Consider the following 27,734-nt stretch of genomic DNA (forward strand, 5'->3'; position numbering starts at 1 on the left):
TGTGCACCTGTGTGTGAAGCTGAAAAGAATCTGTAGGGGAACTGTTAGCTCAAGGCCTGAACTGGTGATTGAGCACCTGGTGAGGGCTGTGGCTGCCCAGGGAGCACAGGCAAATTGTTTGCAGCTGTGCTCCCCAAGCGACTGAAAGGGGTGGAACCCGGGTGCAACCACCCTGGGCTCATATAAGGGTCAGCCATGGAAGGGAAAGTGTATCTTGAAGCTAGACTGCTTCTCAGGTAGCAGTGCTGCATAGCCAGAGATCCCCTTCTCTGGTTGAGGGAGTTCAACTTTTTTTTTTCTTCTTTTTTTCTTTGTATGACTGGTGGCCTACCTGTGAGTGTTTTGCTTGCTATCACCAAGAATTGTTGAGAAGCAATTTTGCTTCTTTGTGAACAGAACAGAATTGCAGTGAATTAATTTGGTGTTTGCTTCTGCTTTCAGATCTGCACGAAGTCTTGGAGCTGCCTGGCTCTAGGAGACATGAACCTGTACCCTGTGTGTGCAGTGCTACAGTAATTCACCAACCTGATGTCTTTGTGCTAGACGAAGTCTTGGTGATCATAACTTGTCTAGATCTGCCCCAAAGCAAGGTAAACCAGATCAACAAAGCACTTACTGCTTTCTAAAATGTGATTTATTTTATTTTAACTTTATAACTAGTATTTTCTACAAGCAAGTGCAGTCACAAAGCTTTGTTTTCTGTGAATTTGCATTTCGTACTTGAATTTTGCTTGTGTATGGGTAACTTTGGAAACTTTCCTGTTGTTTGAGTATTTCTTAACATCTCCCTTGTGTGGATTTCCTAGTATCAGAGGTGCGAAGTTAATGGTATGCTTTTTCCCTTAAGGAAACCAGAGTCTTGCTCTTTGCAGCCACTCAGTTTCAAGCACTGTGTTACTGAAGTGATATAAGATGATGGAAGTCAAGCATTAGGAGAATAAGCAGGAAGGCATGCGGAATGAACGAATTGATTGGAATGTTCCAATGACTATAAAATAATTGTAAAGGAATCTCATTCTGTAGTACTGGAAAATTGTATCTGGAAGGAGCATGACTGCGTTTTGAATAGGAGCGATCACAGATGGCGGCTCGCTGGTTGGAGGTAGTCCTTTCCCTGGATTTCCAGTGCTTCTTGTTTGTCAGTGGAAGACAGGATATGTGAAAGTCTCCCATCACAAGCACAGCTCTACTACTTACCCTTTTGTCATTCAACTTCCGCAGGGACAACTTGGCCGGTGGGCACGACTCCAAAACTGCCCCAGGGCCTTTGGTCTCTGATGTTCCAGGTGCAAACCTGGTGAGGTGTGAAGGCTTTGCAGCAAAGGCAGGTGAGAGCTGGGGCCCTGGAGCAGAGGGCATGCTGCCTGGCAGTCTGCTGCCGTCCTTTTGCATGATCAAATAAGGAGTCCTGGGGGCTGCTTCCATTAGCAGGATTTGTTTAAAAAGCTCATTTATTTTTGATGTACCATTCTTATTTTAAAAGAATGCATGAAGTTCTGTTTTATTGAGCATGGCAGGAGTTGAGCAGTGGGAGACATACTTTCTCTCCCTTACCTTTGCATTTTTAAGTCCTTCTTAACCAATCCAAAAAAAGCCTCTAAGTGGCTGTTGGTGTTCATCCAGAATGTGTTCAGGTTTCCTTGTGCGTTCTGCCCATTATCCTGGTTTCTGCTGTCTGTTTTCCAGGCATACAAGTCACCATAAAGTAGTACCTAACAAAACATCTCCCCAGCTACACAGGATTTGAGCGAGAGTTTTTTCTTCTCTGGAGAGTTACTCTTGTTCCAGATGCCTACATCCGTACTTAATAACTTGCAGAGAATCATCCAGCTCTTCGGAGTTGATAAACCTTTCTTATGTCAGGATAAACTCTTATTTATGTCCAACACATATTTCACTGTATTTATTTCCAAAGCAACATAACGATGAAGGTTATTTAGCATTATTTTTTTCTTGTGTTTCCTGTAGTGTTTAGTCTTTAGTAATAAATCTATTTCCATTTTGAAGTGCTGCTGGCACTTCACAGGATCTGAGCAGAGCTTTGCTCAGCCTTTCCCCAGGCTGATGTGAGGATGCTGGTGCGTACCCATGTGTGATGCTTTGGGCCTTGTTTCAGCTGTGGGAAAAGCCTGTGCCACGCGGGTGTCACTGGAGGTGAATGTTGAGGCAACCGATGGCAGTGATTCAGAGTATCAGCAGGGAGGCAAGGTGGGGAGATGTGACCCTAGATTATTTTTACCCCATAATGTGCAAATTGCAATTTAGCAATCCTAGCAGGTTCCAGTTTCAGAGCAACTGATGATTATTTTCAATATACGTTTCCAGAGTATTTTCTTCCCCAAATTTAATTTGAGCAAAGAATGCTTTCAGCACTACAAACTAAATTGGTTGCAGCACTGTCACGTTGGCTTTATGTATTGCTGTTCCCATTTCTGGTGGCTAGGACACTTGTGCTTTTGTTTTACAATTAATATTTTGATGAAACCTCGTAAGGTACCGTAGGCATAAATATTTAATACCTTCCTCTCCATGTTTCTTTATTGCTGAGCTTGGTGATAAGTTAGTACTTCAGACTGAAACGCAGATAAAACAGTAATGTGAGCAGTTTAAATCTGCATTTTTTCCAATGCTCCTCTGGTCAAGACGACTGTGTTGCAGCAGGAGTATTGCTATTTAAAATTGTTTACCTCTGCGCTTCAGCTGAATGCTGCTGTATGTGATAAATGAGGTAAATAAAGGTGCCTTTCGGGTCCCAATAACTGCACAAGAAACCTAATCATTCTCGCTAACATAAAATAATTTAACAAATGGAACGGTGCCATAGCAGCCTAATAAGAAATTTCTGAGTACTGCACCACATACGGCCAGAGACTCTTCAGGCATAATTCATGCTCCCCCCAGCTTTATGGTAGGCTTGTGTTTTATGTTTAACGTGGAATAAAATGTTGCATGTGGCATCCACAACACTCCCACGTTTTTTTTCTTTTAAGGATATAGTTAACCTTTGATCTGGGTGTGAAGCAGTTTGGGTTTTTTTTTCCATGATAACTGGAATTGCTTTACCTTATGGATAAGATGTGTTGGAGTTGAGGGTAGGGGGATGGGAGGGAAGCAGACTTAAACCATTAGGTGTGGATTTTCATCTCCTTAGAGACATTACAATGTCATTTAAGTAAAACAGAACAATACCTTTAAAGATGGATACTGAAATGTCCGTCCTCTTCCACCTCCTGCCTCCTTCCCTGGTTCCCCCAGAAGAAAGCTGTTTCTGAACAGATGAAGTTATTACTATTTAATAAGAGTGATTTTTTTGCACAACACTAATGGGTTTCTGCTAGCCAAGATTGTGTCATCTGGCTTTGTTTGTATCTTTAAAATGATGTTGCTTAACAGAATAGAATTTGAGATAAGAGGAAGTTAATCCCCTGTCTTGTTAGGGTGATCTGGGTTACCTCCTGTAGAGAAGTGTTTGCATGTTCCGTGCACGTCCTCAGAAATTTGATCTGGAATTCAACCACCTCTGCATCTTGCTTACATACGATAAACATCTTGTGTTCCTGCCTCGAGTACATGCTAGTAGGAGCACCAAGGAGAGAGCTAACAAAACTTCCAATTCCAAAGTGCAGTTTTGTTGCAGGCTTTATGTATTTATGCGGAGAGTCAACCTGTGTTCTTACCCTGTGCTTCCAAGCCTTTGTCTTGCAGATGCCGAGGCAGCAATGCAAATAAAAATAGGGCGGAGAGAAACGTGACTTCATTAAAGCTTTGGGAACTTGAAGATGTGCTTATCCCAAAGTCTGCTGGTTAAAACAAACATAGGAACTGGTTGTGAGAGTGTCTCAATTCTAGCTGTTTCAATTGAACTGTTGCTTCAGATCAATGGGCACTGGCAGCTCCTTGGCCTTGCTACCTCTTGCAGCAGGTGAGGCTGGGTGCTGTGGGGGCTTTGCAGAGCTGTGCACAGGGAGCTGTGGCTGGCACAGAGATGCTGCTGTCCTGGGCTGCCCTCAGCCTCTGAGCTGTAGGGGTGGAGAAATCACTGCTGTGCCTTCGAAGAGCAGGAGTTGTTTCATTAACACCAGCCTGAGTGTCATGGTGGAAGCACAGATGGTGCATTTTAAAAAACAAACCAGGAAACACTTTAAAATAAATGAGAAGCAGTTATTCTCTCCTTTGGTGCCTATTGTAAGCAAGTGTTAATGTGGCTGGGCGGAGTCTGTATACAGACTAGATATTCCTGGTTTTGGTGCAATGGGAATGAATGAAGACAAAGAGGGAATTCATCTGAATACAGCTACTCATCCCAAACATCAATGCCCCCATCTGAGCCTTGCTGATGAGCAGCTCTGCCAGAATGGGGCAGGGCTGTAAGTGCTGACCATGAGCACCACCATGCTGCAGGAGGATGGCTGGGTGTCTCCCAGCAGGTGGGCACTGCAGGCAAGTTTTGAGGGGGCCATGTTAAGAATCATTAGGCTCTCACCAGTCAGTATGGAGCTGGTAGGGTGTTTTTCTGCTGAAGCCTGTTTACATGAGCACAGTTGCAGTAAATTTCTCATTTTAAATATGGCTTCAGTTCATAGTGGTTTTTTTTTTTTCCTTGACATTTAAATTTCTTCACAATAAATTAAGGCAAATGTCTATATTAAACTAAAACTAAAAAAGGCCAAAACCTCACTACAAGCTAATTTTCAAGCCACTAAAGTAACATTTTTTTCAGTAAGCATTTACTTTTCATGTGGATATCCTGTACCTTGTCAATACATTCTCATCCTGCTTTCTACATGTTCCTCTCCCCAAGAAGTCCCATACAGCCTAATGGATCAGTGGGATTTCCCCCACATGATAAACTGTTTCTCTTACTCCCATTAGTTTGTTTGGAAAGTTGAAAAGCTGGAGTAATCAAAAATAATCATTGGTGTCAAAACTATTATGAATTATTAAAAGAGGCACAGCAATGGGAGCTACAGATGATTCCTCATTCTGAAAATGAGCACGTCTTACGTTATTGCTGCAGTAATTACCTAAAAATACCTAATACTTAATTACTTCCAAGGTGTCGATCTTCATAACTGTTTATTAGAAAATTCTAATGCGTGGAGCAGCTGCTTCAGCAAGCAAATCTAGTTGTGCTGAACCTGACATTCTGCTCTAAATATTATTCCATTTTGATCAACATTATTTCTCTGCGCGTATCTTGTTACAGCTGTTACAGATTGGGAAGGGAGGGTTTATCCAGCTGCAGTGGGAATTGCTTTGCTCACTCACGGCTGTCAATTTCCAACTGCTGGAGCAAGTGAAAATGTTTGCAACCAATTTGAAATGAGGAAGAAGCTAGAACAGTTGGTTTGTGACCCTGTGCTTGATTTCTTGGTGGTGTTTCAGCTGTGTAAATGCCTGGTTCAGTTTACAAAGGCTTCCCTCTCAGGGAATGATCAACTGTGCGTGGAGGGATGATGCTGGGGAAAGGGTGTGGAGCAGTGGGATGTGGATCAGCAGCATGCTGTGCCTTTGCGGAGTCCCCGTGCACTTGTTATTACTGGTGTTGGCTGCTAGAAGAACGCTTGGCATTTTGAGTAGACAGCTTCAGTCTAGAGCACTTGTGAGGTTATCCTGTGTGAATTGCAGTGGAAACTGTGAGTGAATTAGGACAAAATGTTGCCCAGAAGTGTAAAATCTATCTGTTGTTTTGTGCAGTAAATGTTTAAGAAGTCCACAGTGAACGAGCACAATAGAAGCAACTGAAAAGCAGTAGGCCCTAGAAGCAAGCTCTTCAATTACCTGGCTAATACAGAATTCTATAAACCAGTGACTTCAAACTCTTGTGTGTTGCTGTTTTCTGTGGGTTTTTTTCCTATTTTCTTTTGGGGAAAAATGTGCTGGATCAGGTATTGTTAAGAAGCCCCGGGCCGTCTCTTCTTCACTTCAGCAGCGGGAGATCTGTGCCTTTGAAGCACAAGGATTTCAGTTCCATCCTCCCACCTCTGCAGTTTCTTTGGAGACCGAGGCAGTGTTGCAGTGCACTCCATTAGGCCTCATGCTATCCTTCGTGCTTTGCCGGTGGCTGATGCACTAAATGTCCTTTACCCTCCTCCGTGCTGTTCCTCAAACATCCCCACAGCTGAGGCTGGGTTGGGGCTTTGCCACACTGCCTCGATCCATCCTGGCACGTTCTGGGACAGCAGCACTGTGCAACCAGGGAGGTCTGCCTGCTGCTGAGAGACAGCAAGAAATCACCCATGACCTAATGGTGATGTCTGCACTTATTTCTGATAGTTTGCCATTAAATCTGAGAGTAAACAGCAGGTGTCTGGAGGCATGGGGCTTGTTGGGAAACCTGTATATTTTGTTCAATGCTGTGGATGTTTATCTCTATGGCCTTAGTTCAGACCTGTTACACTGCATTATGTGTGTGTTGCATTGTGTTTAATGGGTATTCACTTTTTTGAAGAGCACTTGGTTCATTGCAAATCTTTTTGTGGCAGGTGCCTTGCAGGAACAAAATCCTCGAGCAGTGTCAGCAAACTGAGCTGATTTTGTGCAAATTTTGTGTTATCTAGCCTTTGTGTTTGTAGAAAATAACTAAGCCACAGTTTTCATTCATTGGAGGGGAAATGAGTTTTTGTTAAATGTATGTGTGAGGCTGGAGCTGGGTCACCCTGAGAAACAAGGGAAAACCAGATGGTAAGGAATCGGCTTGATTTCAGGAACAGTGGGTGTGCATGAGGAGTGCCACTGGCTTCCATGGGCTGTGCTGCAGCAGTCACCATGCAAATCCTCAAGGTATGGGTAAATGTGTGTTTTCTGTTTTTTTTCTTTTTTTCTTTTTTAAGCAAAATCACATTTCTGTGGATTACCTGTGACATCTGTAGGGAAGATATCACAGAAAAGAAAGCTTATAAATGACTGTAAAGCAAATGCCATCCTCAGGCTGATGCAAGACCACGCACCTGTACCAGCTGCAATACAAACAATCTTGTTTTCTGATGAATTCTGCCTCAAGGAACCCAAACCTTTGGGCTTTTATCCCAAATGAAAACTACAGCCTGTAGCAAGCAAGCACTCCTAGCACAGAGCTGCTTACTGATGGGAAACCTTCCTGCTCTTGAGTTTCTTATTTTCCTGTGTGCAGTACATTTAACTGCTAAATCCTCACCCTTTAGTAATCTCTGTGGATACCATTGCTATGGTAAAAATGAGAATAAGAGGAGCCACCAATAGTGATGTCCATGAAATGGGTAAACCCGAGGCAGGGCTTTGTCTGAGGCTCTCTCTGGCTGTTGATTCCTGCACTTTGTTCCTCCCCTTAAAGGCTTTGGTGTCTGAAACAGGCTGTAAGGTTGGGGCCACAATTACTTTTATGAATTACCTGTAGATTTTTCACTGTTCAGAGTTCAACAGTGTTGACCACGACTGCTATTCAGAGTTGTCTAGACATGGTGAAAAATATTCTAAGTCATCCTGCCCCTTCCTCCTCTCAAACTGTTCCCTTTCATTCTGAGAAAAATTCAAAATTGAAATGTTTAAAAACAAATTTTAAAAAAATCCTGTTTTACCTCCTGTTCTGTACCAAAAAGGTCGGATTTTACTTTTTTTTTTTTTTTTTTTTTTTTAATTTGGAAAACAGATCAAAAGTAAAGGGATCCAGAGGAGCTTAGAACTCAGTTACAGCTTTATGAAAACTAAATAAAGCAAATGCATTGTGGTGGTTTGTTGTATTTTTACCTTGGGGAAAAGGGGGAGCTACCATGAGCAGGTCACATTCTGCAGCAGACCCAGTTTATTCTCTTTTATCCTGGATAATGACTGTGATTCAGAAAAGAATGCAAATGTTTTTTCTTATTTCCTGTCTCTAAAATTGGGGCAGGGATTTTGTTTAAAAGATAACAAAAGGATTAAAATAGGATGCAAAACGTGCAATTATCTGTGATAAGCAATGCTTTATGTTTTGGTTTGTGGGTTGTAAGTCTGTCACTGAAGTGTTCTTCACCTCGTGTAATATTTTGTGTGACTGCATTGCTTTTCAATTATACAGCTCAGAGGAAAGTTTCCACTGACAAAAGCAGTGAAAGCTCATTGCTTTTAGTATTGGGTTTTTTCTTTTGCTTTTTTTCTTTTATATCTCAAGTGCCTCTTCAAATACAAGTCCAAATGACAGGAGTCCAAGAGTTTGGAAGTTATTAGAGAGGTATGGATATATGCAGCTAATGAAATATGCTTGCTGACAATATATCAAGACATGCAGAACACCGAGGAAAGCTCAGCAGTTCCAATATTTAATATAAGCTGAAGTTAAAGTATTATATTTTTTTTTGCAAATGCAGCACATGCTAATCTATTGCTGAGCATTTGTCTAGCAGATTCAATTTCCACTCATAATTTTTCATTTACTTGTTTCTCTTTCACATCAACACAGTTGTGTGTTCTGAGCAGTGCTGGTGAGATCCGAAGTGGTGAAGCCAGGTGATGAACTGTGGCCAGGCAGTGGGCTGTTCAGGGGCCGTGCAGAGCAAGCTCGGCTTCTATTGGTTCTGCCTTAAATCCATCTTTCTCAAGTTTTCGTCTGTGGTACTGAAGATGCACCAATGAGTGTCTGATGAAGGACCACATTGAGCCATGTTGCAGCTCAGGCAGAACGAGCAGTTTCTGCTGCAGTTGGCCCCAAACACTGATAACATGTGAATGAATTCAATTGCAGCACTGCTATGTGATGAGGGTGGTGTGATGCTGGAGAAGACCCAGCTGCTGCTCTTCCTGGAACAGCACATCTCATCACACTAGCCTTTCTGAGGCCTATCTGGTAATGAACCAGCTTGCAATTTTGAAGGCAGAATGAGAAATAACTGTTTTATTTAAAACGTAGTACTGAGTCTGCCACTTGACGTGCAGCAGCTTGTTCTGGAGTGGTTCTTGTCAAATTGTTCAAAACACAAGTTTTGTTGTTTTTTTTTAAAAAAAGAACTTTCCATCTCTGAACGCTTCCTTGCTGTGCAGTGTGTCTGGTAATCAGTGTGTATTTCGTGTTGCATTCCCCACCAGGCTACCTCCCCAAGTGAGGGGTGTTGGAGCAGCTGTGCAAGAGGGCTGTTGGTTTCTTCTGGCCTTCCTGCAGCATGGATGATCCACGTCCAGGGCTGGGTGTCTGTGCTGGCAGGGCTGTGCTTCGCTTCTAATCCTTAGTGCTTGCATTAATAAAATCTAGTGTTCACCTACAAGCCTTCTCTTCAGGGTGTCCTTTACCTATTTTGGCTAAACACCACCACAGCAGCTTTTTAAACATATACACTGCTCTCTCTTCTGTAGCTTGTACTGCTACTGTGAAAGCTGTTTTGCTTGTGAGCCCTTTTTTCTAGCTCGGTGTCAGCTTTGGCTCATGGGGCATTTCACCCCTGCAATAGTTTGAGATCACACAGTGACACTGAGGGAAGGCTTGTATCTCAAGGCAAGAAATAAAGGTATGTGCAGTGCGTTCCTATACCCGAGGGGTTTGGCCTTTGCAGCCCAGGCAGTGATGCTTGGCAGAGCACAAACAGAGCTTGTGGCTGCTTCTGAGTGAGAAGTATCACAAGAGGACCCTGCTTATTGCCAAGTCCCACAGCCAGCCCTGGGGTGCTTTCCAGTTGTTCCCACCCTGCACAGGTTCAGAGGTGAGCTCTGTCAGAGAAATGGAGCTTGTTGTGTGTCTGGCAGTGGTGTCTGCCTTGGGAAATGCCTGAGCTGTGAGTTGTCACAGGACGAAGGATCACTTGATACCAGCTTTGCTCTCGCATGTTTTTCTGGGCATTCACTGCTGGTAATAGTTGCAAGTGGAACAGTGGGGTAGTTAAATCCTTGGGCTGATCCAGTGCAGCATTCCCGTGTTCATAAATAATTGGCATGCTAAACACTGCTGCTGTTAATTGCACTGGTACTTGCAACTACTAATTCTAATTACTATTCATTATTTCCGTAGCGTGTCAAATGTGCTAGAAACAATATCTGTTGGTACTGAGGATTAAGATATGGTTACAGTAAGAGATAATGACTGGTTTTTTTTTCTCTTTTGTGCAGAGGTGGAGCCTGTGTGCGTGGGGACACTTGCCTGGGTAATGTGATGCAAAGGGGTTGGCCTTCCAGGTGAGCTGCTATCTCTTGTGGCTGGTGGAACCTCACTGTTTTACTCCCAGGTTGAACGTGGCCCCTGCTTTTGTGTGCCCATCCTGAGAACTGCTGTTACCAGAGCTGGTGACCAGTCAGCTTTGTTTTCTGGAGACGCTGGTGGGAGGAGGATCTTCTCATCTGCTATATTATTGTTCACTTTTTGTGCCATCAGTTGCTGGAGGAGAGCAGGTGTCAGCTTCTAGACAGAATTCCCTGTTGGAATGCTTGATAAACGTTACCTGTTACAGCTGCACTTGCTTGTAACTTAGTACTGGCAGGGTGAGGATGAGCCAGTGAGGCAAATGCAGCTTTTGGGCAGCTCGTTGCAGCTGATAATTTGAAGACTTTTGATGCAGACAATCGATGTGCAGAATTTTAGTCCTCATGTAGGTGTTTTATTTCAGCTTTTACTTCCTCTGGCAATCTTGTCTGAATTAACATACAACTAAATAGCTGCTGACTGGAGCTGCGTAGGCATTGGTTGTGATGTAATACTTGGCCTCTGGGTAGACCTGCAGCAATTCTTAAACATGAGAATGGAGACGAGGTGATGACACGCAGTCACAGATCTCACTTAAAAGGAATCTCTGATTTCAGCAGAATTAAAAGGGCAGATGGGGTATGAGCATTTTCCAAACCCTGTCTCGCTGAACAGAGAATTAGCAAGATCATTAAACTGCCTCATTATTACCATGGTAATTACAAGATTAACACACTTCTCTTCAGGATCTCTAATTTGTTTTGTAATATAAGCAAGATGGGGAGATGATTTTGCTATATTTGAAGTCATGGGACCGATAGTATCTGAGGAATAAGTAGGGGGTTAGCTGCTTAGAATGATGCATATCAAGTAGATATCAAACAGCTACATATGCTAATATGCAATGTATATGTGAGCTGCAGAGATCATTTATTTCAGAGAGTGGCAAGTAGGTGCTAGGTTTGATCAGATTATCAAAGGTACCTGAGGACCTGTCAAGCGCAGCCCTTCCATGTTCTTCTGAGACTTTAACATGAAAAGACAAGGCAGAAATGGGTCTGACATTACTAATGATGACAAGATCTGCAGATCCTTCCCTGGCACTCCTTGCTAATTTTCCTTTAAGGAGTCCTGGTGGACATCCTCTGCTGCTGAAGCTGCTGGCCGGGTGCTGCCTGGTCCTTATGTTTGTAGGTCCTTAGTGGTGGGGCACCATCACAAGCTTGAATTTGTCACAAACAGATGCAACACTGGTGTGTTGGTCTCAGAGCGGAGTGAGACTGCAGCTGGTGAACACAAACGGCATGGGAAACATTGAGGAAAACTGCTATGCAGTGGATGAGAATTAGTGTTCTCTCTTTAAAGTAAACTGCTTATTGCTGTGCAGCTGCTGGATCTTCTACTTCTAGGCTTTATAAACCTGCATCTTGAATTGAATCCCTGTTTTTCTTCTCTTGCTGTTTTTTATTGTGACTTACTGTTTGGTGTCCACTTATGCACAGTCTCAGATGAAAGCTCTGTTATTTTAGTCTGGCTAGAGGGGAGTTTTTAGGTGTTTGTTTAAAGCTGACCATGATTGTGTTGAGATCTGCCCAATAGCAGATGAATCAGGCCCATGCTGCACAAGGGTGGGACAGAAACACCTTTCCTTTGCCTCGGGCTGGTGATGCCAGCAAGAATCCCTGCAGCAGCAGGCCCCAGGCAGCATCCTTGTTCCAGCCCAGGGGCTGTGGCTTTTCCACATCCAGCATTTGAGCAGCAGATGGAGCAAGGGACCAGACAAATGCTTGCTGGATCATTGTGCTCCAAAAAGGGGAAGCAGAGGAGAGGAGGCTGTTGCAGCAGTGGTTTTGCTGTTTAATTCCACAGCCTGGAGAACACCACTTGTCTTAGCCATGGTCAGTTTTGTGTGCCTCCCCTCACCGTGTGAAGAGCCCCCTGAGCTCACCTCTCCCTTGGTCCAGCAGCCACAACAGAAGAAAATGAGCCCAAATGGGTACCAAGTGCTCATCTCTTGCACTGCCAAAAGCATCCGAGTGGGGAACAAGTGGGAGGGCTGTCTGAAGGATTACAGGTGGTCACTGCTTCCACTCTGGTTGTAGCAAACAAAACAAATAGAGATGTTGCTGGGAGAAAACATCTGCTTCTCGAGTTCCGGCGTGTGGAGTTGGGTGATTATGAAGAGCTATCAAATCCTGTTAACATGCAATCATATTATCTTAGGCTCGGAAGTACAAACTTTCAGGGTTTAGAAAATAAAATGAAAGATCTCAAAAAACATCTGTTACATTTTGTTTCCCTTTTTATTTATAAACAAAACCCAAAATATAGTGATTTTTGGGTCCTGACATGTGACTTTTAAAGACTTCCATCTGGCAAGGTGAGCTGGTGTTGTTACCATAGCATTGGAATGGGGTAGGTAAGGATTCAGCAAGCAGGAGGGCTTTATTTATTGTAATAATTTCGCCAAAGGTGAGTGGAGAACATCTCTGCTGTGGTTTCTGTGTGAAGGCCGAGGGTCAGACAGGACTCATTCTGTGACTTTTTTTTTTCCTGCCTCCTCCTTTGAAGCAACTTCTGTGTGCCAAGAGCTTCTGCAAAAGGGGAAAAATACTGCTTTGACTTTCAGGTACGTTTCTAATGTGATTCACATAATTCAAACTTAAACTTTCTCTCAAAGTGAGAGGGAACAATTGCTGGCTTGCTGAAGGGCCAATCTGCCCTTTTGTTTTATATGCATGCGCTTGCTCATTAGATAACTAAGCAGCACAACATTTAATGATTTATTTAGGATAATGAGTGTGAAATGTGAAATTTCTGTGAGCCTTCACAAAGTACTGCCTGTCAAGTGTATTAAAAAGCATTTGCTACCTACTCTGAAACAACTGCAAAGCTATATATTTTAAAATTATCTCCTAAACAGTGACTACTTCTGTGAGTTATTGGTTCATATCACATTTACTGTGTTATCACAATAAGTCATTTTTTCCTGAGCACCTAGATGTTTCTCTTGTAGACCCAATTGCAATTTTCTTTCAATCCATTTATATTGCTATTAAGTTTGGCTGAAAGGTGTCACATTTTTTTTTTGCTCTGCCTGGATTCAGTGCTGACAGTTATACCAATGAACTGAAGCAGCTATTCCATCTGCACTCAGGCACCCATGATATCATTCCCTGCTAGTCAGTAAATTAAAAATGCTAAAATCTCTGCTCTTCTTTGGCCTGCTGCCTGTACTTTGGAGGTGTTTATTGTTATCTCGTACCCCAAGATTGCATGGTGCTTTGCATTTGATAGCTTTACCAATACACTGGAAAGGTAATTGTTTCCTTAATGCTGCAGATGTTGCAGAAACCAGACTTGAATAGAAACATGGGTACAGAGGAGCTTTCCAGACCTTGTCTTCTCAAAAAGCTGGTGTTTCACATCAGTGTCTCTGCCGAGTCTTTGCCTTCAGGATCTGATATACTGATTAAAAGGCTGGCCTAACCCCTACTCCATGCATCTCCTAATGCTCGTCTCTTGCGTGTGATACTTCTCTCTTAAATCTTACGCTGAATTGTATGACAATTAAGCAGCCCTTAACCTTTTCATGGCCATTTTAATCATGTCAGGGCTCTCATTTATGGGTTACATTTGATCTGGACATTAAATGATCAAGTTAATCATGAAAAGGGGAAAAGTTCTCAGTATTCATTCTTTTGTCAGATGCTCTGCTTTGCCAGTGACTTCATCCATTTTAATGTGGCCAATTTGCTTGTTGAGTGCCATCAAGTGCTGTCAGACCAATGCAGCCCACTAATCATTCATAAGATTCTGTAAACTTGGTCCTTTTCTTCTTCGTGAGTTATAACCTTTTTGGAAGTCATTTATTAGTTGATGAGATTATTTGTGGAAATGTATTTAAGGCTGTGAGCTGATGAATAAAGCAGGTCCTTGGTCTATTCATAACATGCTAAGACTGATATTGCGGTCCTGCTAGCAAGCTGCTGGACTGTTCTGCCTGCTAATACAGGATTTGCTTATCTGCAAGATCAGTGTTTTTAAAAATATTTTTTAAAGGTAAATTTCAGTAGTTGTAATGGTTGCACTTCCATCATACCCCTCCTTGCCTTGGTCCAGCCACAGGGCAGCTCTCCCCATGATGGGATGGGATGTGGGGACTGTCCTCGCTGGCATGGTGGCACAGCAGCACCCTGGTCCTGGTGGAGGAGCTGCATCTGTGGGTCTCTGCAGTTGTTTGCTTAGCAATAATAGGTGCTAATGAGATATGGAAACTGCGCATTATGTTGCCTTGTTTCCATTCAAATGAATGAAGAACAACCATTCCCCAGGCATCTATGCATATACAAATCCACTTGTGAAAATATTTGTGGACTGCAGATAAAACAGGGAGGTAGGAAGTCAGACCCAGCAGAATCAAACGGGAGAGTATTTTGGACTCCTGCCCTCTTTGTGGCCGTCTTTCCATTGCTCTCTGCGGGAAAAGGAGGGAAAGAAGCTGCCTGAGTTAAACTCCAGTAAGATGTGGGACCTGTTCTCAGGTTACTGTGAAGAAAACCTGCTCAGGAAGCAGTCTCTTATTTTTCCCAGCAGAAACCTGGGCGTTGCACCAGGCAGGTCTGGGGTAGGTTGCTGGAGGAGGGAGATGCCCAGAGGAGTGGATGGGAGCTCAGGGGATGTGAAGCTGGTGATAGTGAAATTCCAACTCCTGTCTTTGGCACATAACCCCTGTTACTGATTTACCCATGAACTGTAAGTTTGTAACTGCATCTGCCAGAGGAAGCAGAGCTATTCCTGCCCACGCACTGCTTTGAAAAGGAAATAGCCCTGAATATGACACAGCTGAAGGACAGCGATCCCTCAGCCTTGCTGGTGGGCAGATTTCATTAACTTTTCAAAACACATCATGGATGCTGTTGTCTGAAGCCACCGATCACACTGAGGGAGATCTCGTATGGGTCAGAAAACACCAAATGGAGCCCCTGTTATAGGGGGTGTGGACAAATCCTGGGGGAAAGTTGAGTGGGGCTGTCATTTGGTTCACATTCCGGGTCAGCTGTAACTTGGACACCTCTGAACTGAGGCATTTTGAAATGAGATGCTGGATGTTGTGTTGAGGGACATGGTTTAGTAGGAGCTATTGGGAATAGGTGAACGGTTGGACTGGGTGATCTTTTAGGTCTTTTCCAACCTTAGTGATTCTATGATTCTATGATTCTATGAGATTTTAGGGAAATGGTTTTGTTTTCCTTAAGCCCACCACACAAACCATGCTTGGACTGGCTCTCTATCAGCTGGGCTATGAAGCTTTTTGGAATCTCAGGAGTTTGCTCCCCTGGCAGTTCAGACAAGGACACCAGAGAGCACAATCTGCATAAGGATGTCCTCAGCCCATGTGTAGGCACTTGAGTATTATCCCTGCCATGTCATTGCATGCACCAGGTTGATTACTTCAGAGGTCTGGGTGCAGTAATAAAAATGTGCAGCACTTAATTCTGCTACTTGGCACATTTTCCTTAAAGAAGACAAAGTCAATTTCTCAGTGTCATTGGGCCCTAAATTATATGGTGAGTGTCAGAAATAATTAAGAGAAATGATGCTGAACACTGCAACCTCAGAAATAGACGTTATTTGCAACTAACTTTCAGCTAAATTCATGAAAATTTGCTGAAGTAGATGAGCTGTCGTTTACTGTTCTTAGCAGTGCTCACTATTCCCTGGCCTTTGGTGCAATGTGGAATCAAGCAATTTCCTTCTGAATGGCTGGCAGGAATCTCCGGAATATTATTTCTTCGCTTCCAGTTGATAGCTGCCAAATTGTTTTCAAGATGTGCTGCAGGCTCAGCACACTGGGATGCCCCATAAGAGAAGGGTGCCATGTGGGATTAGGTTTTGGCAGGCTTTGAGTCAGAGTCTCTCTTCCCTTTTTTCCCCTGTTGGGCTGCTTCTTTCTCCTTTCACATCCTTGCTGGGCATCGCCCCGCCTCCAGCTCACTGGCCCCAACAGAAGCAGAGGTCCTCCCTGCTCTCTCCTGGTGTTTTCAGCTGGTTGCAGCACCGTGCAGTTTTCCTGCAGATGAAATGGCAGTGAGTTGTTGTACAGCAATAAAGTAGCACTGGGTTTTGGCAGTGAAGGTAAAGCCCTGAGAGCAGAGGCTTGTGGCTCTTGGTAACTTTGCACGCAGCGTAAAGCAGAGCATCTGCTGCTGCTTGGGAAATCACTCTGTGTGATGGAAGGTCATTCTTTAATCCTTTTGGGGGGGGGGGAGAGAAGACCTGTAGAAATCAGATGATATGGAAGGAGTGTGAGGTGGCAAGGCAGAGTGATGAAAGCAAAGCAGAGAGGTGGGGTGAGGACTGCTCAGCCACGGTCCCTCTGGGTACGTGTGTGCCCGTTGAGCACTATGAGATTTTCTACACTGAATCAGAGGCACTGGGCCCTGTGGGCAGGAGTACATGACTTGCTGTTGCTGGTCAGCATGTGCCACATAAGGTGAGGAACAGCACAGAAGAGCAGCACAGAAATAATTAGTCGCTACTGACAGGCAGCCTCCTCTCCCTGCCTGAACCCAGGGTGACAACAGGGGATCTTCTCAGCAGTGTGTGATGATGCAAGGAGATGCAGCTAGGCTGTGAGGATGTTCTCAGCTGGACGCTGCTGCATCTGAGAGCTGCCCCCAGCAGGTTTGTGGTGTTTTAATTGTAGTTGTCTGAGTAGCACTTATCTGCTAGGAGCTGGAGAGCTGTCTTTGTTTTTGGTACTGGTGATCACTAGAAGGTAACAGGATGGATGTGCAGAACAATAAAGCAAAGCCTGGATTTTGTTCAAGATTCCCCAGAAAACTGAGAGTTCATTTTCTGGATTTGAAAAGGGAATTAATAAAATCTTGTCCCCATTTCTCTCCCAGTGTTTCAGACCTGTGGGGATTAATCCGAATTCTCCTCATTAGGTTTCCACTGTATGTTTGTTACAAAATGGATAGGTTGTATAATATCAGTAGGAAATTTTAATTTTAAGGGGAAATGGTTTTAAATTCGGATTAAGTTCGGATTAAGTTTTAAGTGGTGAGGTGCTGGAACAGCTGCCAGAGAGGCTGTGGATGCCCCGTCCCTAAAGGTGTTCAAGGCCAGGTTGGATGGGGCCCTGGGCAGCCTGGTCTGGTATTAAATGTGGAGGTTGGTGGCCCTGCCTGTGGCAGGGGGTTGGAGATTCATGATCCTTGAGGTCCCTTCCAACCCTGGCCATTCTGTGAAATCAGGGCTAGGAAGTCCCATTTGATTCCATGATTCAGAATCTTTCAGTTGAAAGGCTGAGCGTTCCACATTGATGGACATTTGAGAAGTGGACATTTAAACTGGATATTAAGGTGTTAAGAGGCATCAAAACAGCTTGGATTTGTTGCTCTCTGGCAGAGTGGCTGTGAATCATTTAAGCACTGAGGGTTTTTTCTTTTTTGTATTTGATGTATTTTTTCTGATGGATCACAGAGGGCTTTTAAACAAGGACATAGTAATGCTAGGAACAAACTAATTTTCCACGGTCTCTTGTTGAAGCTTCTCAGAGCTGCTGAGAAGTGCTGTATTTACACTGCCCAAATACACATTCAGCAGGGAGAGGGAAATGAAAAGGATTTATTGTATGGTAGTTTATCAAAGGTCAAGTATATAAAACAAATTCCCTTTTATTTCATGTAGAAAGAAATAATCTAGGTAGTAGTCTGAACTTTCTTGTTCTGAAAGACACTTTTTCTTCATGTAAAAGAAATAAAAATGTCAACTGGCAGCAGGCAAAGTTTTTTTTCTGAATAAAAAAAATGTGCATCAGCCTAGTACCTAAACAAGTTTGACTGTTAACTTTGTAGAGCTGTTCTTTAATATAATCTTATTTAATTCCATCTCGTTCTGCAGAACAGGGAAATAATAAAACGTGCTGCTCCTGTATTAGTGCTCTGGAGAAACATTTCAGTGGCACAGAGCAATTGCACAGCATTTCTGTTCCCTCTGGGCATTTCAGAGTAGGAGTAAATGCCCTCTTCTGCAGGATGAAATCAAACGTACCAAGATTCAGGGGCTAATGGGAGTGCTGGCTCTCCAGGCTGGCTTTGGCCACTGCCCATCCCAGCATATAGATAAAGACAGTAGAACATCTACAAATCACTTGTAGAAGCATGATGATGATGATGAGTGAAATTTATCTGATACTTATTCATGTACATAAATGTGCTACTGATGGGCACAGCCTGCCTGTTGTTTCCCCAGTACATGTATGTGACAGCATGACTTCATTCCTCATGCTCTGGTTTACAGAAGATTGCTGAGGGGGTCTTTGTTCCACTGGCTCTGTGGCACTACTTCATGTGCAAGAGTCACCCAGAGTATTGCATATCTTTATGCACTTTCCTGCAGTCCTTAAGAACACACAGATAAGTATCAATACCAACAACACAAATTTATCAGCATGATGTTCCCTCTCCTGTAGCAGGGAGAAGCTTGGAATTTTGTGGGCATGTGAAAGCTACAACGGTTGAAAATCTCTAAAAAATATATAAGAAAATGTAAATGTAAGGGTGCAAGAGGCTCCTTCCTTTAGAAGATAGTTGCCCAGTTTTGGGCCAGCTATTGTTTATCAATTCATTCTGTTGCTTCTGTCTTCCTTACTGATGTGCATTTCTTTTCTTGTTACACGTATGGTGTTACTTGCCATTGCAATGCAAACCACCACATATGGAAGCTGGCCAAGAAACAAGGGAGCTTAAATGAACCAGCAGTCCCCAGGACTTCTCACAGGCAATGGCATGAGGGGAGAGGTGCACGTTAGTTATAGAAGCTGACCTGACTTTCCATTGCTTGATTAGTTTTCTTCTCAGCGTACACGTGTTATTGCTGCTTGGGGTCGGTATTCTCTGTGTCTCTGGGATCAGTCTACTGCCTCAGAAAGCAATTACTCCTTTCATTTTGTTTTGGGATCTCCCAGTTGCAGGCAGGAGATGAAGTTTGAAGTGGCTGTGTGGGATGAGGGGGAGGTTGAGCCTTCAGCTGGGTCCCAGGAACTTGGTGGCAGACCTGTCTGATGCTGGGCACAGAGCCCCTCCTGCACTGTGTCCCCACCCCAAGCTGCTCACAGCTAGGCACTGTGCTGTGTATTCTTATGGAAACAGTTTCTGTAATGGTCTCTGGAAAGGTAAAGCCCATTTTGCAGCAGGGTGATTTCTGTTGGAAGTGTTTGTAAATAGTTCTTTGCATGCAAAGTTTTAATGCTGACTTGATCCACGGCAGGGGAGTATGCAAAAGCCCAGCATGGGTGGATTGACAGCTATTATTCCAGAAGCTAAAATATGAATCTCAAATGTTTGTCAGACATTTTGCCCCATTCTTGGTGAAGATGTACAGTTTAATCAATAAAAATGAATAATTTAAATTCAATATCTTCTTGTCACTATCAATAATACTTTTGTGAGTGATGCATTACTATCATAATTCAATTTGTCAGACACCACCAATTTTACCTGACAGTTTGCTAAAATTTTAAACTTAATTTAGTATAGGCGTTTGACTCAGGCTGTTTAAATTACATTGAAGTTTTATCTTAAAAACATTGATTTTGCTTGAAGCATCTTTTCTGCCTTTGTGCTTATCACATTAATAACCAGTGAGAAGAAAACTTCGGTGGGCAAGCATGGGGAGAGCTGGAGGCTCATCTCCCACCACTCAAGCTACTTGTGTTAGAGCAGGTTTTACAGATTGCCAAGTGGTGACGAGTTAATTTACGGGGATAATTACTCATCACACAGATGTCCAGATCTCATTCCTCCTCATTTCTCTTCTTGCTTTTGGTGCTCTTGTCCTGGCCCACCTTTCTCCAGCAGCTGGGTTCCAGCCTCAGCTGTTGGTGTTACCAGGTGCGAGGTTCCTGCTCCCGTTAGGTGTAGATGGTCCCTCATACTTTACAGAGCTCCTTGGATGAATACAGTAAAGTAAGACAGGTGACCACTGGAAGCTGAAAGAGCTCTCCATGTGCATTCAGGAAAATGAATTCTGTTTAAATCTATGCATAACAATGTATTTCACAGAAATAACCATCTTTAGAAAGCTGAACTTAACATCCTAAAACATTTGGTTAAAATGATTGATGTTTTTGTCCACTGCACAGAAGGAAATAATCAGGCAATCCCAGTAATCCTGAGAAGGAGGTGGGAGGGCTGGAAAGCATGGCATTCGGCAGTGAGCTCCTCCACGGAGAGCTAAAGGCACAGTGTGATGCCCAAAGGCAGCCTTTGAGGACTCGCAGTGTGTGGCAGCTCCTGTTGGCTTTTTCCTCCGCTTTGTTCTGGAGTCATAATGCAATCTGAGTAATTGCATCCTGTAAAAAGAAAGCACATGGCAGAGATTTGATGGCTGCAGTGATGCTCTGGTAGCAAAGCTTCCTGTCTGCGTGAGAATGGTTGTACTGCAAAGAGCTGAGGCCCTGCTGAGGGCAAACAGAGTCTGTGTGCCACTCAGAGTGATCCGGGCTAATGTTGCCTGTGTGTAGGTGGTTCTTCTTCCTCTGTGTGGGGATACATTTCCTCAGCTGTATTCTTGCGGAAACCATGTTCTCCCCACGAAGTTAAATGCTCCATCTCCATGCTAGGATCAGTTTTACGTAGTAGCGTTACCCAAGTACAAGTGACTGGACTGAGTCCCTTACATCTTGTTTCACCGTTAATATAATGTCTTTGGCATGATATTTATGAGTTAAAGGCTAGCAGAAACACTGGCAGAGGAGCTAAATGAGCACATGCCTGAGCTATTCACAATTCACCCCTGCTTATTGTTTACTTACTCCTGGTGCCAGAGAACACTGGAGCATTGCTCATGTGCAGCCCTGGTGGAGTAAGCAGTGCCTGGCCAGGAGTTGTAGCCTAGGGCAGGAAGCAGCTGTTGGATGCAGTGTGGGCAAATGTGGGGCAGTGTTAGCCATGGTGGGTGGTAGCAGTGTGCAATGGGACTCTGCTGTCACTGAGAAGTTCAGAAGGACTGTGGAGAGGAAAGGAGGCCCAGGAGTGGCATTTACATGGTGGCAACATACTAGATGCTGGCAGCTGCCTGCTTCATTTCTGCTCTGGCACCCAGGCTTCCTCTTGAGTACTCATCAGGGCTGTATTTTCTTCTCCTTGCCACAAGAATTTTCACAGCATCCTGCTGTAACTACACAAAGAGGATTATGACTTCAAGTGCAAAGTTAAAAAATAGCAGCAGCAGCAACGGATGAACTTTTTGAAGACTGAAGATGCTATTTTTCATGCAAATGTTAGTAATGAAGACTGAGAGGAAAGGAAAAACGGCACATACATCACGCAGAGGCAATACTGTTTCAAAATAGGACATTTTTCATAGGTTGCCAGGAAGTGTGAGGTGCTTTTTGGAAGTGACTTGGTGATGTACTGGGCAGCACTGCACTGAGTGCAGGTATGGGATGGAGCAATATCATTGTTTCACACAGGTACCTAATTGCTGCATCCCAATTTCAGAGGAGGATGCATGACTACTGCCAAGTGACTGATGTGAGAAGCAATAGAGTAATCAAATCTACCATATGTGTAATGAAAGCTGGTACTTAATTTCTGTGTATCAGCAGTAGTAGGTGTTTTACTCTGAAATAGGATGAATGCCATTCCCTATCAGTAATAAGAGTATATCAAGACAAGGGTGACTAAAGGCTTGACTTGCCCTATAAGTCAGGGATAATAATGAGTGTTTCGCTACTGTCTTGTCAGGTTTTGTCGGAGTGCATTCATTGTCTTGCCTGTTATTTCAGCATCGCCGCAACTTTCTGGCCTGGAAGGTTTTTGGGAACTGAGACATCCTGTCTGCTGATGGTCCTTTTTTTCAAGGAGCAGAGGCAGTTCAAGGGCTGGCACCACCCACATCCTTGAACAGAGCAACACTGGTGCTGCCCTTTTGCTCTTTTCATTTCTTTGTTGGATTGAACCAGGATGCAGGTGGGACTGAGAAATGAAAAAGCATGTTGCCTATAAGTAGTAAAGCTGGTACTGTTTGCTGTTCAGATGAAAATCCCCATTTTTGGTGTTTTTTTATAGGGTGAACTTGAAGTGTATGATAATTTCACTAACAGATAAATGGAATTGGGGATTTACCTAGGGAAGAATCTTCTTTAGAGCCTCGGAAGCATCCCCTGCTTATTTATGTCTAAGTACTTTTGTTTTTGTCTGGCCCTGCTGAAAAAGCAGTTTCATGTTAGCAGCAGTCAGATGCTACAGAGGCTGCTTTGGATGCATTGGTAATCGGAAGTTTTTCTGATATCATTAGTGAATTTCAAGTGTAAACACTGGAGCGGTTTTAATTACTTTGTAATTTAATGTGGGCAGGATTTATTGCTGTATTTTGTGACCTGTAATTTACTTGGTGTATTGCACCATGCCTAATAGAAGATCTCATGGTGGTGCAAGAAAGAGCACATGTTGCTACAGTAATTATATACCCAAACCTTTAAATCTCCCTGCCTTATTCATTAAAACTTCTAAGCTTTCTACTACAGGTGTTACTGATGTGTGCATGAAAGGCTCAAATTCACTGCAAAAGGAAAGCTGCCGAATCTCTGAGGTGTTCTGGTAAAGTGCCAGAGATGCAGCAGCTGAGAGATTTCTTGCTCAGGGCTCACACATGCATTTGGAACAGGCCCTTTGAGCACCTCCTCAATCAGCAGGACTCTCTGGAAGTGCTGCAATTCAAGAGAGAGTTAACAACACTTCATTTCCACCTAAGGAGAAGAAGCTTTGTCTGTGTGCACGATGCAGCTAGGCCCAATGCGCGTGCAAGCCTCGGTGCCTTGCCCTGTGACGAGTATTTGGTCTCTCCATTGCTCTTCCATGCACAAGCTACAGGTGCTGTGTTCAGGCAGAAGTGATATGAACTCTGAGCAGCTTGTATGATTTCTGTAGCAGAGCTTGTTTACAATGTAGGTGAGAAGCTCCAGTAAACTACTGGGCTCTGTGAGCATTTATAGCCATCGGCTGTGATTACCTGGCCATGGAAACAGCCACTAAGCAGGTATTAATCTTGTTTCTGAATAACACTGGGGAACCCTGGTATGAAGTGAGGCAGAAGGGGGAATAGTTGAGTTTTGGAATGGTCAGGCATCAAAGAAGCCGATTTTATTCATCTCGAGATGAAAAAGAGAAGGGCTTCCTATCCTGGAGTTATGAATTAGTCCTACTGACACTGCGAACTTGAGCCCTGTGCTTCAAATTAACGATTATAAGTTTTCTGTAAAAATGAAAACTATTTCAGAAAATGCTTGCAGAAATGCTTGCTGAATGTACAAAGTTGAACATCCAGGGTATGTGCAGGTGCTCTGTCTGCTTGGGCTGGGAGGCTTTGTGTCTTCCTGTTATGTTTTACAATCAGGACACAAACTGATTGCCTCTCTCTCTTCTCCTCCTTCACCCGAGAACTCTTGTGCAAGGAATGCTTCCCCAACCAGCAATTACTTTCTGAAGGCAAAGTAGTAAATGTAGGGTATGCTACTCTGAAGTGTGCTGTATGGAGCGGCAGCCCTTGGAGAAAGTGTGATCCAGACTCAGAGGAGAACCAGTACCAGTGCTCCTATATCTGGGGCTTTCTTAGCATGCCCATTACCAGGGCAGCTGCATGTCCCCAGGCATGGTACAGCCTAAGCCTTTGCTGTTGAGATGGCCCAGATAGAGGCACATGAACTTTATTCCATAATTCCCTATCTAGTTGCAGATCTAACACCAAACCAAGTGGCTAGACTTTATTCTGTTTTAAGAACAAGATACAGTGGAGTCCTCCACCATTACAAAGGTCTTTTCTACCTGTCCCATCTCATTTCTGTGTGCAGTTCTCTGCAAAGAAGATAGGTAGAGTCTCAAAGAGCCACATAATCGTAAAGCTGGCCTTAGTTTTTTTTGAGCTCCTTCTACACTGACATAGCCTTGTATATGTTTCAAGTGAGGGACAGTGAAGTAGAGTATTTTGGGAAATCCAGATGGAATTTTGTTAGGCTGTGAAGGCCGAAGAGCATTAGGAATTAGATTTTTTCCCCCTCAGTGGAACTTTTGCAGGATGTTGCACCAAAAGGCACGCTATGTGCAAGATGCTGATGTGAGGAAGAGCTTTGTCTGGCACCTTTTTCTTAAGGCCCCTCTTGCCACTCTTTGTTTGGAAGGAACAAGGCCAACTGATAATGAACTATTTTCTATTCAAGGCTGCAAGTCAAATGTTCGTTGCTCATTAATAATTCAATGTGACAAATTTATTACCTTGAAAGGTGCTGTGAGGCAATTAGACAATGGGAAATTGTGTCTTCCTTTCAGCCCGTTTAATTAGCTTTCACGTTGGCATTCATCAAAACCTCGACTTTACATGTAAACTTTTCATTCTGCAAGACTGCGGAACTACGAGCACTCATCAAAATTCACCTGGAAGGTACTTTCACTTTTTCTTTTAATAACAAGGAGAACCGGAAGGAGAGTCTGTGAGAGAGTCTACATGAAGCTTAATTAAAGTCAGTGGAGAAATTATCATCTCTTGGTACTTTTCACATGACGAAATGGCCTGTGGTTATATGTAATTTTGGAATTATAGCTGTTTGCTCTCTCTCTCATGGAGTGTTACAAAATTGTCAGTAAAATTAACATCTTTATCCTTTCTCTTCAGTTTTTTATGTATTGTTTGGGATAGACTAGAATGAATTTGTTTTAAATATCATCTTTTGTACTCCAGGTATTTTAAAGCACTTCACAAAGTAATGATATGTTATTAAACAGTGATAGAGAAGAGATTACCTTTCTAATAAGGACCCCTGGGCAAACAAATCATTTGAACACTGGATTTCATATTCTTGGACTACTTTTCCAACGTGACTGACTTCACTACTGACCTTTAAAAGACTGCCGTATGAGCTCTTGAGTCTGAGGAGAGACTTTGACTACAGTAATTTATTTTGCAGCTGCTGCATGTATGTTTTCAATTGCTGACATTCACCCTGAGGTTTTTTTTTTGTTGTTGTTGTTATTTACGTGGCTTTCTTTTGTATCCTGTAACTTATTTGTATATGGCTTCAGTCTTTCATGGACACCCTTGAAAATGGAATTGTTAGTTTCAAAGGTCTGATTTGTCCTTGTAAACTTAAGCACAATTGAAAATTGCGTGAGTAGCTTTAAGAATGTGCAAGGTTCAACAATTTTTTGATTCCTTCACTTCATGATAACAATTTTTTCTTTTTTTTTTGGAAAACCCTTGTCTCTCGCATCTTCTCCCACTTACAGAGTACTTTTAAAAGTAATTTGAAGAACTTTCATCTGCCATATTACATAGTCTTTCTGATTGCATATGTTCAGCCTTTTGTTTCTCATGCTTGCTCCCCGGAAAATACAATGGTGCTGCTGCAACGTACTTTTTCATGTATGAGTTGAATTTTGTGCCCTTATTCTCTTTCCTGGATTTTTCATGCAGTGGTAAACTTGCTGACGAGGCCCTCTATCCCTTTACTCAAGTCACTGATGAATGAATTAAATAATACTGTACCCAGCATCGACCCCTGCTGAGCACCAGTAGCTGCAGGCCTCCAGCTAGACGCTGTGCCATTGATCCCGGCTGTTTGTCCCACTGTAGAAAGCAATCAGGTTGTTTAAACATGATTTTTCTTTGGTTAATGTATGCTGACTGCTCCTGAACACCTTCTTGTCTTCCACACGTAGATCAGCACATTATTCTTCTCACGTGGAGAGTGTGGACATGAATATCTGGCAGATGTATAATAACGTGAAATACTGGGCCCCTGAGTGCTGGCTGGCAATATGTTCCATCAGAACTAGAATGAAGCAGTAAGTTCCCAAGAGAAAAGCTGAATATTTATTACCAAATTGACATACCATTTTATTGATATGGAGCCATTTCTTTTTGGTTTGTCTGGAGAAATTTAAAAAAAAAAAAAAAGGCAAAATGAATGCTACATTCAGCAGCAGCTGCCTCTGCCCTGAATGACTGGTAGATTTTTGCAGTGTTGTGCAGTTTGGAAGCTTTGTGGGGTCTGATTTGGTGGCGTTAATACTGTGTGAGCAGCTTTCTGGTGTGTGGTTGAGTTTAAAGCACTGCTAAGAAGTCAGTATATGTTTTTTGAGAGGGGCTAAGCAGAAACTCGTAGGTAATGCAAGTACTTTGGCTGATAGATTGCAAAGAGTTATTTTAAGCTTGTATTGAATATTTTGCTGAAATGTGGGTTTTGATGATTGATATCCATGTCTCCTTATGAACCACGATAATCCATCTGACGTATCTTACAGTGAAAGTTGGTAAAATGTTCTGCCAAAATACCCGTTGCCTTAATGTCCATCTGGATCTAACTGTATATGTCTGTGTCCAGCAGTGATGTGTACTATAGGCTCTAGACAGTGGTGTCAAGGAAGACTTCTACTATCCAAAAAGTTCCCTTAAATTAATATCTTGTCTTTCTGTTGCAGTTCTCATTGGAGACCTTGAAACGCTCCTTGATTAGGCAGGTGTTATTAATCTTGTGTTGTCTGACATTAAACCTCAGACAGGTAAGACAGTATCTACTATTGACTCTACATGCTGTGGACTTCAAATATTTATTAATATTTATACCTTCATGGGGTTTTGCACTGCTTTGGAAGCAGGCTTAAGCCCTCCCTGGGCTCAGTTGGATTGGAGCCAGGTCTTTGATTTGGTTGTATTTGCGTGGGAGTCAAAGTTGTTTAACACAAGGATATAAAAAACGTCTACAAGAAACAAGATATTGGTCTCCCTCATCCTCTGTTTCAGAATATTCTTGCCTACATTTGCCAGGATCTGTGTGCTTTGGCATATCAAGTCTACTGTGGATTTGATAAGCATGGACTATGGATGAAGTGCAATTTAGGCAGCCAGAATATTTGTGCATCAAAAATAAATTTAACTTGTTTCTTAAATGGGAGCACAAAATTCAACCTGTTAGAGAATGAAAATTATGAGAAAAATATTGATGGCAATTTTTGTACTTACAACAGCTTGTTTTTGCTTTGTTAAAAAAACTCCTTACTAAACACTCATTTTCTAAAGCTTTTGTTGCATTAAACCGTCATTAACATGTCAAAATCAACCTTCCTTTCTATTCCTTTCAAGTCAATCAAAAATTTTCTATTGTCAACTAGAGAAGGGGGAAAACAAAGGTCAGCATTGCATCAGTCTTTCCAAAAAGCTGTGTATTGTAAATTATTTAGGTGCTCGAACCAATCCATTTTTTCTTTTCAGTGGTGGGACAATAAAAGCAAGATTTACTGTGGCAAGTGAATAAAAAAAAAATTAGCAAAAAACAAACAAAAAGCTGCTTGCTTGGCAACCTTTTGCGTTAATCAAAACCTGAAGACTCGACTGAAAGATCAATATTTGGCTTCAAGATGAAACATAGCAAAGCTTCCATTAAAAAAAAAAATTTGGAATAAAAAGGAACATAGGCTGTGTTAATCGAAAAGAGGCAAATACAAAAATCCATATAGTCTTTTGGTTATCTGTGATAAAATGGCCCCATTGGAGCTTGACAAATTACAGTATTTTTATGCACATATCAAAGTTCAACTTGATTGTCTCA

The 27,734-nt window shown here is 42.8% G+C and overlaps 1 long non-coding RNA gene across 3 annotated transcripts; it reads left to right on the forward strand.

The window, feature by feature from the left end:
- The first annotated feature begins 245 nt into the window (after positions 1-245).
- LOC122183034 lies at positions 246-25,933 on the forward strand. 3 transcript variants are annotated; one of them, XR_006180072.1, is made up of 4 exons: positions 246-333; positions 442-590; positions 10,051-10,116; positions 25,846-25,933. It is a non-coding gene; the product is annotated as an uncharacterized LOC122183034 (long non-coding RNA). The 3 variants fall into 3 exon arrangements; XR_006180073.1 differs by lacking the exon at positions 25,846-25,933 and adding an exon at positions 12,692-12,749; XR_006180071.1 differs by lacking the exon at positions 25,846-25,933 and adding an exon at positions 10,167-10,204 and having other exon boundaries at positions 10,051-10,085.
- Positions 25,934-27,734: the final 1,801 nt, after the last annotated feature.

This window comes from Lagopus leucura, unplaced genomic scaffold (genome assembly GCF_019238085.1).
Source record: "Lagopus leucura isolate 7727_CA_CO unplaced genomic scaffold, USGS_WTPT01 Super-Scaffold_100016, whole genome shotgun sequence".
In the NCBI taxonomy this organism is placed as follows: Eukaryota; Metazoa; Chordata; class Aves; order Galliformes; family Phasianidae; genus Lagopus; species Lagopus leucura.